Source organism: Vicugna pacos, chromosome 6, assembly GCF_048564905.1.
Source record: "Vicugna pacos chromosome 6, VicPac4, whole genome shotgun sequence".
NCBI classification, from domain to species: domain Eukaryota; kingdom Metazoa; phylum Chordata; class Mammalia; order Artiodactyla; family Camelidae; genus Vicugna; species Vicugna pacos.
In genome coordinates, this window is record NC_132992.1 from 94774528 (window position 1) to 94791904 (window position 17377).

Sequence of the window (17377 nt, forward strand, 5' to 3'; positions counted from 1 at the left end):
ATTTTTTAAATAAAAGTTTTTTGAATTTATTTTAAAATTTTAAGCATAAAAAGATAAAGGAAATTTAAAACATGAGCCAGGTACATGAGACTAGCAAAAAGCATCAGACTTTTTAAATTGAAGTATAGTCAGGAACAACGTGTCCATTCTGATGCGCGCACAACCTCCCAGCCATGCATATATACATTCGTTCTCATATTCTCAGATTTTTTTCAAGACTTTCATAGATGTTTAAAATCCACATTGCCATTGGATCGTAAAACTTGGTTGACTGGTTAACAGCAGGTCTGGTGCCGCGGAAGAGGGAACGGTGAGCCTGAAGACAAGCAGGAGGAGGGCCCCAAGACGCAGCAGGGAGACAAGGCGGTGGAGTCCAAGGAGGCTAGGAAGGCGCGAGCACAGAGGTGCAGCCCCCCCGGCTGCTGCTCCAAAAGGCACACCTGGAGACAACAGTAGAGGCCACAGACGGGGGCTGGGGGCTGGGATCGCAGGAGGGACGGGCACGGGATCGATTCTGGCTCGTCTGGCTGTGCTTCCTCCCAGACCCGCACGGGTGAGCGGATGGCTGTGTTGAGAGCTCAGGAGAGGGATCCAGGGTGGACGGGGCCCCTGGGGCCAGCAGCATGCAGGCAGCATTTGCAGACGGGCAGGATGTGACACCAGGGAGGGTGTGCAGAGGGACAGAAAGGAGAAGCGGCCCAGGACCCCGCCCTGGGCACTGGGACATTCAGAGTCAGGAGAGGAGACGGCGCAGTCAGGCAGTAAGGGGTGTCCTGGGTTGAATTGTGTCCCCAAGTCCACATGTTGGAGCCCCATCCCCCACTGGGACTCCACTCAGAGCCAGCGTCTTTAGGAGGTAGTACAGGTCAAACGAGGGCCTAGAGGCTGGACCCTAAGCCAACAGGACAGCGGCCTCACAAGGAGAGGAAGACACGAGGGGCTGCAGGAGGGAGCGAGGCCCCAGCAGAAACCCCTGACCTCAGGCTCCAGCCGGTCTCTGCTGCTCTGTGGCTGCCGAGCAGGCTAACAAGTCAGAGGGAAGCCGAGACCACGTCGGGGCAGCCCACCGAGGACGGAGAGGGACCCGGCCGACAGCAAAGCCCTCAAGCGAGGCGGCGCGCAGCACTGAGGAGTGAGGCTGAGGACGAGGGAAGTGTGTGTGTGAACTCTCTGTGTTTTCTGCTCAATTCTGCTGTGAATCTGAAACTGCTCTAAAAAAATAAAGTCTATTAGTTTAAAAATAAAAAAAGGCACGCACACACAGCTCCAGAAATGGCTGGATTCAGGGAGGTGCAGCCGCAAATCCACGTTCAGGGGGAACCATCTCGACGCACGTAGGCAGGCACTGCTGAGACCCAGCTGCATCGCGGGGCGCTGTTGGGGAGACGCAGAGCCGTCCTGCATCCCTCAGGGGAAGATGCGCTTGCCAAGAGCGGCCCCGCAGTGTCTCTCATCCCACATGTCCTCCCAGCACCTTGTCCGGAGGGAGAGCCCACGCCCCCCCCCAGCCCTGGGCCGGCGGGGCGACGGCAGAAGGGGTGCTGGGTGACCTGGAAACCCAGGTTCTAACGATCCCACGCGTCTCCCGCTTTCTCCCTGCACGCCCGCTCGTGGACCCCAGCCGCTCCGGCCAGCGCCATGTGGACGGGTAGCCTGTGAGCTGCGTTGAAGTCTGCGAAGGCGACCACAGGCTGCTACACTCACAGGCGCCCTTTGCCCACAGCAGAGCCTGGGTTGCTCCGCGGAGGGCGGCCAGAGATGCCCGTCCTCCCTGTGGTCCTTGGCGCCGTCACTGGATGCCAAGTTTCTCTCTCAAAAGTGTCCTGGTTTGGAGGGTCAGTTGTGTGGTCACCCTGCCTGTGCCAGACCAGGGGGCCCACCGAGGCAGCTCCCAAAGCGGAGGGAGGGAGGCCTTCCCATGAGGGGCTCAGGACCCCACCATCAGCCGGACTGGGCGAGTTCACCTCCTGCCCCTGAAAGGGGAAATGAAGAAACTGAACTTGAAAATGTGCCATTTTATCAGTTTGGTTTCTGGAATCTTATTTTCTGGTTTATGCTTAATCAGAGGCCCTTCAGGGAGGGGTCAGTGGACTCCAGAAGAGGGGGCACCTCATGGAGGGCGGGGTGGGGCTCCACCCTTCCTGCCTCTGCGGTCAATGTTGGGACTCCCCCAGGAGGGTCTGCAGTGGGGTGTGGTGGCAAGGCAGCCCACACCTCCAGCACCCCGCACAGGTGGGTCCTGGATTCGGGCAGGGCCCCTGGGTTGTCCAGCACCCCCAGTACCCATGTCTCAGCCAGATCACTGGCTGCAGGGTGAGACGTGCTGTCCAGATCACTCTCCCAGGCCTGGGCCTGTCCTGGCAGCCAACTGGCAACGGGTCCTCCCTTCTTCCCCAAGCCCAGCCCTGCCCCCCAACAGATCCCGTCTGGGGTCCTCCAAACCGTGGGGTCAGACAGAGCATCCAGGTGACCGCACCTGTAGGGTACCCAGGCCATCAGTCCTTCTCCTTGAGGGGCAGGGTTCCTCCCCACTCACCAAATCTGAAACCTGGGAGCTCTTGAGCTGCCCTGAGGTCAAAGATCCCCCTTCAAGGCAGCCCACCAAGACTGCGGGCCCATGCCCACCTGCAGCATCCCGGGGACCTCCACAGCCACCAGCTGCCCCCCCACCAGTCCACCTTTCCTCTGTCTCTCGCCTCCTTGCCCCTTTCCTGGCAGCCGTGGACCCTCCCTCAACCCCCCTCCACCTCCGTCTGCTCAGGCCACAGCCAGCATCACACCGAATCCTCCTCCGACCTGGGAACAGGAAGGCTGGTCTCTGCACTGTAGAACGAGGTAAACTGGGGCACACGTCCTGGGGCACCAGGGCTCCCGGATTCCCACCTCGGACTCCAGCCTCCCTTGGCCAGGGCTTTGCCGTCCGCCCAACTTGCCACACCCCTCCCCCCCGGCCTCTGTTTCCCAGCAGAGCCCAAAGTGGGACCCGGGCTCCCACAGCCTGCCTTGCTGCATCCCTTTGGGGTCACCTGGGGCCCATACCTGACCTTGCCAGGGCCCCACGCAGACACTGAGCACATCCCGAGACCACAAGGGAGACCAGCAGGCCCCTCTGCCCTGAGCCAGGGGTCAGTGTGTCCCAAACCGCTGGCTTCCTCTGGGACAACACCGGACTTCTGCTTTTAAGGGCTGCAGCGGGAAAAGCTGGGTTGGTGGGGGGGGCTGGCCAGAGAGCTTCCTGGGCAATGTTTTTTTGTGGTTCTCTTGTCTTCTCTTTTCTGAAACACTTTGCCTAAGAAAGGAGGTAACTGTTCCTTTAAAGTGTGGTAGAATCCCCAGTAAGACCAGCTGGGCCTGAGGGGGATGGGGGGGTCTGACTGCCGTTTCCGGCTCCTCCCGACTGACTCGTCAGTTCTCCGGGTCTCCCTCCCCTGTGCCGCCCCGGCGTTCGTCCAGGCGCTCTCCCGCCCCATCTGCCTGTTCGGGCTTGCCGTCTGAAATGGCAGCACCGTGCACGGCCCTCCGCTAATGTGGAACCTATTGTGTTCATAAGATCCCTTCCGAGGACTGCACAGCTGGCCTTGCGAATCTTGGCACGTGCTGTGCCCATTATTTAATCCTAAGATTGTGTGGTTTCCTGCTCAGCCCAGTGGCCTGGAAGCAGCGGTAAGTGCTCCGCGTGTGGAGCCCTGACTGGGAGGCGGATGTGCGCGCCCAGCCCCAGCCCCCCGGCGAGTCTGTCCAGCGGGACCTCTGTTTTCCCTGTTCTACAGATGGGGATATGGAGGCACTCGCCCCCTGAGGGGAGGGCGCTCAACCTTCTCCTCGGCACCTCTGGGGAAGCCTGTATATTGCTGAAACTCGACCTCCAGACCCAGCTTACCAAATTGAGGCTTGAGGACAGACTTTTGGATGAAGTAGAAAAGGCAGCTTTATTTCTTTGCAGGCAAAGGAGGTCACAGTGGGCTAATGCCTCTAAGACCATGACCTGCTGGGGAGAGAAGGCGGGGGCTTTACAGTAAAAGTCAAGAGTTCCAGGGGCAGAGCTAATTTCCATAGAGATCACATACAGGGTAACAAATTGTTGCAAAGCTGTTCCTGGTTTTGCAGATGCAGGGGTCCCTTTCCCTCTGCTGGGCACAAAGTCCTCTGGCTTTGAGACTCAATATTCTTGTACCTAGAACAAACGGTGGGTGGGAAGAGGCTCTGTGGGAAAGTGCTCTAGAGAAAAATCTGTGCAGATTAAAGTCAAGTTGATAAATGAAACCTGGGAGCCTTTTAGCCTTTTGGGTTGAGGCTTTTAGCCTTTTGGGTTGAGGCTTGGGATCTCCTGCTGAAGGCTGGGGTCTGCAGCTCGAACAACAGGATACAAGGAAACCACAAGGAGTCAAGAGGAGGGCACTGGGGGCAAAAGCAGGGCACTCAGCATGATCCCTGTACCACAAGGGGGCTAGACAGGCCACCCAAGCCCCCTTCTCTCCACCCTAATCCCAGCCAGAAAGAGCATGAGAACAACCCCTTAAACCATTACACAGTTAAGCAGTTACAAACACTATTACATACGTCAGATGGTCACCGATGACAGTGGGGTCCTCATGTGTGGATCCCCATCCCCAAACACAGTTTGTAAGTGTGTAAAATAAAACACATCAAGCTGCAAAGGAAACCACTTACATTGAAATACAGTTACTAAAATAATTTTTTTTTAAGAATACTTTCTTACACCATAATAGATGAGCCTAGCTCTAGCAGCCGGTCTAATGACCATGAGAACTGAAGCATCAACAAAAGTCCTGCTGAGACCCTGCAGTGGCTGGACGGGATGGAGCGGTCGCAGGGCTTCCTGCTGCCAGCTCGGGTCCTCCTGCCTTCACAGGTGAGCACTCGGTTGAGGTGGGGGGTCAGTGAAAATAAAGACAGAACCTTTCCCGCCTGAGTTCACGGACGCCCTGAACTCTGTCCTCAGTGCATTCCAATTCAGGAGCCCGTTGTAGTTTACACCCCAGCAGCATGAACTGTCAAAGAAAATAATCAATGAACAATCAAGAAACTGGGTGTGGCTGAAGTGGCAGAGCGCACATTAGCACACACAGGGTCCTGGGTTCAATCCCCAGTACCTCCTCTAAAAATAGATAAATAAGCCTAGTTAACTCCCCCAAAAACAATCAAGAAGAACAAAAGAAAAGAGTTTTATTTGAACTGAACTGAGGACTAGCCCAGAAGCCCACTTCCCAGATGACGCTGCGAACCTGCTCCAGAGAAACGTGGTTTCCAGCAGCTTTTCGTCCTGTCAGAGCAAAGGAAGATTAGCAAGTCAAGGATACATTCCTTCAAGGTTTCCAAAACAAAAAACAAACAGACCAGCAGGAACGCAGGGGGTCAGCACAGGGTGGGCGTTTCCTTCATCAGAATACACGTCTCCTTTTCCTTTGGTCCTAAATGTTCTCAGACGCCCGGGATCTGCGCCAGGGCGCTGGCCCCCCTCCTTCACACTGCCTTGTGGGGCCACATCCTCCCTCCCAGATTCCTTGGTCCTCCGCCCCGGGTACTCCCCCAGTTTCACCCTGGGGGCCTTGCGGGCAGACGCCAGGGACGCCTCGTCCTGTCCTCGGGGCGTTTCCCTTGCCCCTGCACCCCCTGGTTTGACCAGACACGCACTCTGAGGTTCACGCACTTCCCTTCGACTCCGTAAATACTCGTAAAGATGAGTATTTCTCCTTCCCACGGCCAGTATTACTGTTAAGACACGAGGTACAAACCTGATTTTTGCCCTTTGATGGGGAAATCCTCTTCTTTTTTTGGAAACTTCTAGAATTGTCTTTTTGTCTCCAATATTTGGAAACAAAAACGTGCCTGCCTGCCCTCACCTCTCCCACTGGCATCTGAGCCCGTGAATTCTCCCCACACGGACTCTGAGAACATCCCTCCCTTACTTTTCCAGCGCTTCCCCTCCTCTCCTCTCCGGGACCCCTGTGGCCCAGGGTCACACCTCTGCTTGTGTCCCCTGTGCCCCTCAGCTGCTGGGGACATTTTCCATCTCGTCTCACCGTGGTTTCCTGCTGCCTCTCGGACGCTCTCTCACCTGTGCCCCTGCCCGGGCGCGCACTGCCCCGTCCCCTGCTCTGCTCGTCTGTCGTATGGTTTATTTCGACAGTCATGGTCATCAAACCTAACGTTTCCACCTGGTCCTTTCTTTCATCATTTTGTGTTTGCTTCTTGTTAGGATACTCCTCCTTTAGCTACTGAAATAGATCTACCCCGTTGGCTTCATTTTGCCTCATGCTTGTTTTACCTGCCTGGTCCGTCTCCTCCAACAGCAGTGCCTGACACGCTGGCTAGAGCTGGGCGGCTGCGTCCCTTCCTGGAGTTACCGAGTCCAGACTCGTTCTGCTCCCTGCGCGACAGGCCAGTAAATCGGGAGGCGAGGTGTCGAGGCAAAGGAATAGCGACTTTATGTGGAAAGCTGGCAGAGCGAGAAGATGGGAGACTCATGTCCCAGAGAACCATCTGCCCTGAGTTAGAAATCAGGCTCCTTTTATACTAAAAGGGGGAGGAGATGTGCTTGTTTATTGCAAACTTCTTGGTGTCTGAATCCTCTGTTCTTGGAACCCTTTGTTCTTGTAGCTGTCCACGTGGGTCAGGTCACGGTGTCCCTGCAAACCTCCAACAAAACAAATGTTACTTTCTCTTCTGCAACTTGCTGTCTTTATATGAATGGAAAGGGTTATACTCTTAGAAGTCAGAGCCTTGAGAATGGGCTGTCCGGTCTACTTCAGGCTCCAGGCAATATTCTTTCACAAGAGGTGCAAAACCAGTCTGACTGAGCACAGGAAGCAGAGCAGGGGGTTCGAGCCAAAGGAGCAGATCTAACGTGGAGGCAGGCTCATTCTTGCTGCTACACTGGGGCTGCGCCCCTGGGTGAGACCCATGTTCTGGTTCCGGGCTTGAAGGGGCGCACCTGCTGGCGGTTCTCCTCAGATCCTCCCCGGGAGACTGAGGCGTGTAAAAGGAAGACGTCTGTGTTCAGCCTTCACCCCACTGCTGGCACAAGGCTCCTACAGAGCCCTGGCGTTTCCCAGGTGGAGAGAGCGGGCACGGGGTCTTCTGTTCTGTGACTGACGCGACTTTTGGGAGCACCTAAGGGTGGGGGCTGGTGGCCAGGAGAACCAGCCCCATGGTTACATGGCTGGGACTTCCGTCCCCCTACCCCAGACCCTGGGGAGGGGAGAGGGGCTGGGGGTTGAGTCAGGCATCAAAGGCCAATGATTTAACTAACGGCACCTGCGTACTGAAACTCCCGTCAGAGCCGGAAAGGACGAGGTTCAGAGAGCTTCTGGGCTGGTGAGCCCGTGGAGATTCGGGGAGAGCGGTCCACGCACGGGGCGCTTGGAAGCGCCCCGCGCCTTCCCCGCACCTTGTCCCGTGTGTCCCTTCCATTCGGCTGTTCCTGAGTCTGTCCTGTTACAACACACAGGTAATTTAGCAAGTCAGCTGTCTCTGCGAGCTCCTTGAGCCGCTCTAGCAAGTCCATGGGACCCAAAGAGGGGGCCGTTGGAACCTCTGCCCTAGCCACTCAGTCAGAGGCACAAGTGGCAACTTGGACTTGCGACTGGGGTTGGGAGAGTGGGAAGAAGGCAGTCCCGTGGGGCTGAGCCCTTAACCTGTAGGGTCTGATGCTGCTTCCAGGTAGTAGCGGAACTGAGCTGAGCTGTGGGACAACAGCTGGCGTGGGAGAATTGCTTGGTGTGGGAAAGACACCCGCTGTGGCTGTACGTGGAGGTGGGGCTGTCAGCTGAAATGGTGCACGGCCTGTGAGCCGAGTTACTTTCACTCAGCGGGCTGTCTGAGGACTGGCGCCGGGAGGCAGCGGCTCAGACCACCCCCTCCGCCCCGAGAGACTGCTCTGCTGGGGGGACGGGAGGGCCAGGATGTTTAGGGGTTTTTGTCACAAAGACAGGTAGTCAGAACATCAAAGGATTACCGTTAATTAAAGAAAACCAGGTATTTCAAGTTAGGAAATTTAGCGCTTTTCTGTGTATGAGAAGGTGCAAAGGTCTGGGCTCACTGAAACAATTCCTCTGATGTGCACCTAGCGGTCCAGGGCCCGTGTCCTGTTCCTCCACATCCTGAGCTCCCTGGGGGCGAGGGGGCATGGCTGGGGGCTGCAGAGGCCGGGCTGCCTGCTTGTCCGCATTCTGAGCCCCCTCGGCTCGCTGCCGGGGGTGGCGGGAGCACCTGATGACTTGATGGCCGCAGCATCCTCTGTGTACTGATAAGGCATCAATGCTTTTCCACTTACAGGGCCTGTGAGGTCGTAAGGTTCCACAGGGCTGGTGTCCTTTTAAGAAGAGAAGCAGAAACCAGGCTCAGATTCTCTCTGCTGTGTACACAGTGAGAAGGCGGCCGCCTGCCACCCAAGGAGTCTTCCCACACAGGACCATGCCCACCCCTGGGTCTCGGGCTTCCAGCCTCAGGCTGTGCTGAGTCACACGGTCTGCGGTGTTTTGGGAGTGACAGTGACGCACCCCGGAGGTCGGTAGCGGGGGCCAGCACAGCGATCACCCCCAGACTGAGCTCTTCTCTCTGGCGCTGCAGCCTGAGTAGGCCCCACCCTCATCCACCACTGCCCTCGAGGCTGGTTAGAGGTGCCACCCGGAGGCCACTGCGGCCCCAGCTGGGTCCCGGGAGCTGGGTGACACTCCACCGGCAGCTCAGAAAGAAAGGCCTTGAGCCCAGTGCTCCCTCACCGGTAGGAATGCAGCCCTTCCCGCCTCCCACTCCTAATGCAGGACAGATGACACTCCTGGTACAATGAATGGCCTTCTGTCCCTCTGGCCAGGTGACCCAGAGCTGACCTGGGAGCTGGATGAAAGGTAGCCAGGGTGGGCGGGGCCAAGGCTGCCCCCACTGCTGCAGAGCCCCTCCCCGCCCAGGCCCGCCTGTGGGGCACCTGCAGTAGAGAGAGGACTGCGTCTTCCCTCCCCTCCGACCCCCGCTGCAGGGCCTCAGAGAGGAGCGTGGTGTGGGCACAGCCCCCTGAGAGCCCGGCTGCAAGCACCGCCTCTCCCTTCAGCCTCAGAGAGCCTCTCTGATTTCCTCGCGGTCCTCAGTTCGCTGCAGACCAGAGCGCGGCACGGGCACTCTGAGTGGCGGGAACATGCCTTGTCCTGGGTGGGGGTCACATGGCTCTATTTATCTGTCAAAACCCATCAACCTGCACACTTCGGGTCTATGCATTTTGCAGTTTGTAAATCATACCTCAAAACCACAGAGTCAAAAAAAACAGTCATTGTCTTAAAAATCAGAAATACAGACCACCAGAAGACACTGAATAATTGCCATTGGACCCGCAGTCAGTGGCTGTGAGCACAGGTGCTCTGGTCCCTCCAGACACCCCTCCCCACCGGCGACGTGCACACAAGGGTCTTCAGACCACACAGCTGCCCTGGATCCCGTGATCGTGCTTCCACTGAGTCTGCCACCATTTTTAATGACTGCACGACTTCATACTGCATGCAAGTTTTTCTCAAACGAATTACCTATTGTTCCAAGGGTTTTCTTTGAACATTCAAAATAGTACTGCCAGAAGCATCCTGGAAGCTTGCCCTCTGAGCACATTCTAAATCCTCGTCTCGAGATGAAGTCCCAGGATTGGCACTGCTGGGCAGAGGTGCTCACGTCTGAAAGGCTGGTTTGTCTGCTTACGTACCAGCTGGACAGAGGAGATTTCAGCAGGTCCTTTTTGCCTGGCCCCTCGTTTGATCTTTCCAACCTGAACCACTCCACTGCAGGACCGAGGCGGAGCGGTCAGGCCCAGACCAGAAGGAAGGGATACAAATGTGTGAGTTGCTACTGCACGTCTGCTTCTGAGGAGGAAAGGGTGGGTCCCACACGGAAGGCCATCAGCGCCAAAGACAGCGACTGAAAGAGGCCAAGCGCACTACAAAAAGCCCTACTACAGAGAGTCGGAGCTGGGGCGCCACAGGACTTAACGGGCCAAAGTCCCGGAGACGGGAGGACCGGCAGGATGGGCCGACGACTCACAGCCATCTTGACCCCTGGAGACCCTTGTCGGTCTAGGCCCCCGGCTGAGGACCAGGCTTGGACCCACCAGCCGAGGGGAAGAGGACTCAGCAGAGCTTTTTGCAGGCGCGGGAGCAGAGGTGATAAAACCAGAGACTTCACTCTCTCAGTCCAAAACATTTGTAAAATCCTGGTGCTGTATTGGGCAGGAGGCTAAGACCTATGGGCTCTCGCTTCAATCTCGGAAGACACCGGTCCCCAAACCAGACGAGCCAGAGCCAGACAAACCGCGCCCGTCCTGCCCCGGCTCGATCCCGGCCGGGCTGTGGGGTCTGCGCCCCTCCAGCCCCAGCTGCCCACAGGCTTCTCCAGTCATGGCCAAGTGGCTCCTACTGGACCAAACCTTGCACAGGTAGCAACTACAGTGGCTGGACACAGACAGCCGTCCCACAGCACTGGAGAGCATCCAGAAACAGAGACTGGAGGGGGCGGGTGCTGGGGAGAAGGGGACAGCTGGGCGGGCTCCTGCGGTCTGAGGGCAGGGCCGCTCTGTGCCCTGCCGGGCGGCTAAGCCTCAATGGAACACAGTCTTACAGGTGCGAAGAACCAGAGGATGGAGTTTGGGGTGACCACGAGGGAAATCCCAGAACAGAGAGAGCCACATAGAGGGAGCCACAGATACCCCGTGATAAGTCTGTCTCACACCTCTGGCGGGTCTGTGAGCCCTGTTTGCGCAGGACGGGGTCTCAGCCGCTGGGCCAGCAGCACAGAGATGGCACCGGCCACCCACCACGGGGGCCGGAGCGCAGTTTGCGTCCAGTCGAGTTAACCACTGAATGAAACAAACAGGCAAAAATTACTAATTTTAAAGAGAACCTAACAGAATGCTGAGTCCCGACAGCACGTCATTCACAGTACGTGAGGGAAACACACAGAACCAGCGCACACGCAGAGAGGCAGCAAGGTGTGACCGAGACTCAAGGACAAACACGGACGGAGGCCAGAAGACAAAAGAACAAATGTTGAAGTGCTGGAAGGAAACAGCAGTCCTCTTTGGAGAAATATCTATTCACGTCTTCTGCCCATTTATTGATTGGGCTGTTTGTCTTCTTCATACTGACTGTGTAGGCTGTTTATAGATTTTGCACCTTACTGCTTCGCCAGCCACATCCTTCGCAAATGTCTTTCCCGCTCTGCAGGTCGTCTTTGCGTTGCTGCGCATAAACTTCTAAGTTTCACTAGATTCCGTTTGTTTATTTTTGCTTTCATTTCTCTTACCTTCAGAGACAGACCTAAAAGTATTGCTACTACTTACATCAAAAAAATAATTAAAAAAATAAAAAATGACTATGGAAAACATGCAGCTCTTTGAAGAACCAGTCTCTTTGGTTGTAATAAAACATTTATCTGAAATTCAGCAGCTCCTCCCGTGGAAATCCAAATGAAGCCAAGTTTGATATTTTATTTGAGCAAAGCAGCAGCCCACCCTTCCTCTGTTGTCTCCAGCCCTCTTCCCTCTGCACGTTTGCAAAGCAAGCTGTTTGGAGCAGGCTGAGCGCCTCGACGCTGCTTGCCTCTTAGTGACGGGATTTCGAGTGACTGTCACAGCCTCTTTTTGTCATTTTTTGCATTCATGGATATTTTCATAACAAGCGCTTTTCAGGATGCTAAGCTGTTCTTTTGTGCCCCTCGCTCATCATCACTAGCTGGGTAAACTTGAGGAGGTTTCTTAACCTCTCTGAGCCTCAGTATTTGCAACTTTAACACGTAGATAAAACTTGCCAAGTTCATGGATTTTATTCTTCTTTTTCTTTTTCTACTGAAGTCTAGCCAGTTTGCAGTGCTGTGCCGGTTTCTGGCGCGCAGCGCCAGGTCTCGGCCACACGTGTAGACACGCGTCCCTTTCCACGCCCTTCTCCGTTGGAGGCCACTGCAAGGCGCTCGGTACAGCTCCGTGCGCTCTCCAGCGCGTACTTGCTGCTTGTCTGTTTCACACAGGGCGGGGCTACCGGCACATGCCAAACTCCCATTTTATCCCTTCCCACCCCCTTCCATTTTCTATGAAAACCCTTTTCATGGATTTTTGTAGGGATTATATTAGGCCAGCTTTCAAAGCTCCCCTGGAGGAGGAGGCCCTTGGTGCACGGGAGCTGCTCTCGTCGGGCGGGCGTGAACAGGAGATAAAACAGAAAGGCTCACCTTCCAGCGAGGAGGGTGGGGCCCAGCAGAAGGAGATGCGGCGACACCCGAGCGAGCCGGCCACAGCCTGCTTGCTGCTCTGGGAGCGGCCGCCAGGGGTGGAAGGCGGGGAGCAGGGCCGGGAGGGGCCAGAGAGGTGGCCGGGCCGAGGCACCGCAGGACCACACACTCGGTGGGATCTGGGTCAGAGTCCGGCCGGGGGGCATGGAGCCCTTATTGCTGGGCCCCAAGACCAGAAAGTCGGGAACTCCTGGTCCCCGAGTCTCCCGTCCTGAAGGAGAGGTGGGGGGACCAGGCAGCTGGACCGGGGGACCCGTCACAGGCCTGCCTGCAGGAGGGGGAAGGGCTGGAAGGCACTGACGTCCCCAGGGCTCACACTCCGGAAGTGGGTGCCCTTGACCTGTGCTTTGCTCCGGGGCCACAGACTCACCCGGTGCTGTGGGAAGCGAGTCTCCCGGGAGGAAGGTGCTGAAGCTGCAGCCGAGGTGCGCCAGGACTGATGGGCTGAGGCTTCCGAGAAGACAGAAGGTGTTCGGTACACCGGCGGGGCCCCTCCGCGAGGCCTGTCCCGACTGCCAGAGGCAGGAAGAGCTGCCCGGCCCTGGGTGCCCCCAGAGCCCGCCCACTGGGCATGCCAGCGCCCCTGCCACCTGCATCATTTTACCAGCCGCAGTGAGCACCGCGGGTGGGACTGCCAGACAAAATACAGAAAGTCCGGTTAGACCTGAATTTCAGATAAGCAGCAAATGAGCTTCAGTATAGCGACGCCCCATGCCGCACTTGGAGCACACCTGCCCGAAATGCTGCATAGGGCACACTTACACTGAAACAGTATTCCCTGTTTATCTGAAATCCAAATTTAACAGGATGCCTTGTATTTCTCTTCACCTCAGCTGGCAACTCTACCCAAGGGCCATGCTATGCTGCGCCTTTGCTTGCCTGCTATAAGCAGTGCTAACCCTGTGCCCAGCACATGGCAGGCTTTCAATAAATGTTAGATGGGTGGGTGGTTGGGTGGGCAGATGGATGAAGGGATGGATGGACAGATGACGGATGGATGGATGGACAGGTGAATGGATGGATGGATGGATGTTGGATTCTGTAAGGGTTTTAACACTAAGTAGCCTTAAGGGTCTCATGACAGAGCCAGGAAGTGCCTACTGATGGGAAGACCCACAGCTCTAACACATCTCACTGTCTCGGGGACCACCCTGCTCAGATTCCTCATGTGTAAAAGGGAATACTCTGTTGTGCCCCAAACAACAGGAAGCCAGTGCGCTGGGGCACAGACTACACGTCCCTGCCATGGGAAGGGGTAACATGACTTTCCCACAGGCTTCACACCCCTGCTGGTGTCCCTGGCTTCTCAGCTTCCACCTTCACACAAGCGGTCATCTCGCAACTCCCAGGACCAAGGAGCTGATCCCAGACAGCTGACCGCCCCGTGGCCATGCCCAAGCTTGCAGTCAGTGTCTCCCGGCAGCTCTGCAGAGGCCTCCTCAGACCTGGTGTCCAGTCGGATACACCACTCCCACCCGGGGATCAGGGGCCACGGGAACTGCGCTTTTGCAGAGAGACCCACCTCCACGTGCAGGGAAGGGCCTCGTGCCAGGTACATCTTGCTGACCAGCTCCAGCCTCCCCTCTCTTAGAGAGCTGCCCCCACCCGCCGTTGAACCAAGGCATTGAAGAAAAGGTGTTCCGTTCTCAGCACCTCACTCTCCCCTCTCCCCTCCCTCCCACACAGGCTGCCCAGGGTGGGCGTGGGACCCAGACCATCCAGGAGACTCTTCCTGGGGGTGGGGCCTCTCATCATCAATGCAGCCCTTCCTCTGAGGGCCCCAGGCAAGGGACAGCCAGCGGGAGGCACCAGACAGGGCACCAGCCTTGGGGAGGGACATCGCTGACAGGGCAAAGCTGAGCTGAGACCAGACAGCCATCCTGACCCGCACGCCTCTCCTTGAGACATCGGTCAGTGAATTCCTCTTTCTCTCCTCGCCTCCGTCAGGTTGGGTGTCTGACCCTGGCAACCACTTTGAGACAGGAAGGAAGGGGACAGGGCACAGCCATTCAAGGAATGACAGCAATTAACACCAAAATGGTGGGAGACTGAACTCCCGGTAGGCCTTGAGGATTGGGATGGTATTAGGTTTGACTTCTAGTAGCCCTTGAGCTCCATTATACGCTCATTGTAATATGGTGAATAACACACCCACAGGCGCCATGGCAGTCCCAAGGCTGGCCACAAAAGGTCAGAGTGGGAAATGGCCAGCCTCCTGGGAACCCCGGCCCCTTCCCCAGGCCACTCGGACTGGCCCTTCCACTTACTAGCATATGGAGCCACAGAGCCCATAAAAACCAGCAACACGGCGCCTCGCGGCCGCCCCCCCACACACACTCTGTCTGTGGAAAGTGCACCTACTTTTAATCTGAACACCCAGCCCCCACACCTCGTGGCCTTTCTCTTGCCTTTCAATGTATCTCTGAATAAATCTACCTTCACTCAACTGTGGCTCGCTCCTGAATTCTTTCCTGTGCGGAGCCAAGAACCCACGCCTGGCGGGGCATGTCCCAGGGGTTCAGCTGAGGCCTGGGACCCGGCCCTCCTCACGCCCCACACCCGTTTCCCTGCATCACGTCTCTGGCACCCTACACGGGGCATTTACGTAAAGAAACGGGCTCAAAGGGCGTAATCTCAACCCACCTATTGGGCTACGGCTCCCCTCTCTTCGGAGGGTGGCGGGGGGCTTCTCCCGCGCTGTGCGGATTCACATAGCCCTTGGGTGGCGCTGCCCGCAGGGTCTGGCAGAGAGCAGCTCTCCAGCCGCGAAGGAGCCCCGAGCCCAAGGCTGTTCTCCTCGGTCTTTTCTCACTCTCCCCTCTACCGCTCTATCTCTGGACTTGAGAAGATCCACCAAGGAGACCCCTCAGACACCCAAACCAAGACCACGTGGCAAGTAACTGGCGAGATTCCTCTCCATGGTTCCTTGAGCCCAATTCCCTTTCCCTACACAGTCTTGGTCCAGTTGTGGGATGCTGGAACTGCGAAAGGGGCCCAAACTGTGGGAACTCTGGGAGTTCCCCTTTAAACATTTGCAGCCCAGCCCTGCCCGAGTGCCCTCGGGGCTCACGTTGCACCCGTAGGCGGGACTGTCGGGCAGGCACTCCCCTTGCGGATCTATCAGACCCCTTGGCGGGGTCACAGGTTTCAGTGCCTCTGAGAGGGAGTGGCGGGCGGGCACTCCCTCGGTGGGCCTAAGGATCTCTAGTGTAGGAAGCACTGTGGCTGCAGCTTTCCCGTTTTGTCCTGGATTTTTACCTTTTGGAGCTATTTTGTCTCCCCTTTTGCAAAAGGTAATCGGCTTGGTTGCCTCAGGACCTAGGTCTCCTTCCCTCTAAAGGGCTTGGACCCTGGGACTCTAGCCACCTTCTCCCGTTGGCCCTTGCTCCTTCCCTTAACCAGGACAGCCTAACCGAGATGCGGACAACTACAAGCGCCCAAAGGGGCCCGTTAGGGTGCGTATTAGTAAACCGGAAAAAGCTTAAACGGGGTAGTTGAAAGAAAAAGGAGTTAATTTTCCTTTGCAGTACTGCATGGCCCCTATGCAAACCAGGGGACCAAGAGGTCTGGCCAAACAATGGGTCATTAAATTACAATGCCGTCTTATAGCTGGACCTGCCTTGTAAGAGGAGGTAAATGGGGAAGTCCCATGTGTCCGAAGGTCCCTGAGCCCACCCCAAGACCCAGCTGTAGGGACCCCCTGCCGGGTGTGCCTGGCTCCCGTGCCCGTCAAAGCGTCTCCCCCCCAGGAGCTCGATGTCTTAGGCGACTCCTTATGGGGCCACCTCCCCGAGGTCCACAGCCAGGAGCTTCGACCTCCCTCGACTCTGAGGGGCGTAGTCCTCCCAATCATCTACCCCTGAGCCCCTTCTGGGCAGCTGGGGACCCCAGACCCCCATGAATCAGCTCGTGGAGCTGGCGTTTAAAGTATTCAACAGTGGAGACAGGGCTGAAGAGGCAAAAAGGATCCAAGGACAACAGCGAAAGACATTCCTAGCGGCAGCCTTAACCCCTGCGCTACCTCAGTGCCGCCCTCCACAAAGACCCATGGCGAGCACAGGTGCCAGGTTGCCTGGGTCAGAGCCACTGCCTTGCCAAAAAGGGACCTGTTTTAGGTGCGGCCAGGAGGGCCACTGGAAAAATGAATGCCCCATGTATGGGACAGTCCGTTGGGACCCTGCCCTACATGCAAACAAAAAGGCCACTGGAAGCGGGGCTGCCCCCAGTCCCGAAGGGGGCTTGGGGCTCCCAAACCAATGATGGCTGAGATGACTGAAGACTGACAGGGCCAAGGCCCTCCCAGGCTCCCACAGGACACGGGTCATTCCTCCGGCGGAGCCTCGGGGAACCTTGACGAGGCAGGCAGGAGAGCTGTCATCTTACAGATACGGGAGCCGCCGACTCTGTGCTGACCGATTTCCCTGGACCCTCGTCCTCCCGTCCTGCGAAGTAACGGGGGTTGACAGAAAGCCCCAAACCAAGCGATTTTCAGCCCCCTTAGCGGCCTGCTAGAAGGCTTTACCTTTGCACATCAGTTTCTGCTCATATCGAGTGCCCCCTTCCCTTGTTGGGAAGGGATTTACTCACCACATTCCAGGCAGTAATACCACTTGGAGACCCTCATGAAGAAGGCGCCCACCAAGAAAAAAGACTCCGTTTGGCGCCCAGGGAGGCTGGCAGTCTTATACAGCAGCTGTCAGATTCCGTGTCCTGGGGAACCCACCTCAGCACTAAATCAGGGGAGATCTCCCTTCCACCCCGCATTGTTTCGCAAGTAAACCCTGCGGTCTGGGAAACTGAGGTCCCTGGCAAGGCCACTAACATGCCCCCAGTTCAGATCTCGTTAGAGCCAAATGCTGATTGCCCATGGAGGAGACAGTATCCCTTGAGGCCTGAGACCCAGCGAGGTGTCCAGCCTTTGATAACCAAGTTCTTAAAGCACAGGCGGTTACGACCCTGCCAGTCTCCGTGTAACACTCCTGTGCTGCCCATAAAAGAGCAAAATGGAGAATACTGGTTTGCTCAGGGCCCGCGGGCAGTTAATGAGGCAGTGGTCCCAGTTCACCCTACAGTCCCTAATCCATGCACCTTATTGACC

At 56.8% G+C, this 17377-nt stretch overlaps 2 long non-coding RNA genes across 3 annotated transcripts; one reads left to right on the top strand and one right to left on the bottom strand.

Moving 5' to 3' along the window:
• Nucleotides 1-3910: 3910 nt before the first annotated feature.
• LOC116281047 (uncharacterized) lies at nt 3911-13008 on the bottom strand. Of its 2 annotated transcripts, XR_012073858.1 has the most exons (3): nt 12650-12989; nt 6290-8335; nt 3911-5284 (listed from the first exon to the last, which is right to left on the bottom strand). It is a non-coding gene; the product is annotated as an uncharacterized lncRNA (long non-coding RNA). The 2 variants fall into 2 exon arrangements; XR_012073857.1 differs by having other exon boundaries at nt 3911-8335; nt 12650-13008.
• Nucleotides 7346-11814, top strand: LOC140697026 (uncharacterized). Its single transcript, XR_012073859.1, has 2 exons — nt 7346-7471; nt 8299-11814. It is a non-coding gene; the product is annotated as an uncharacterized lncRNA (long non-coding RNA).
• Nucleotides 13009-17377: the final 4369 nt, after the last annotated feature.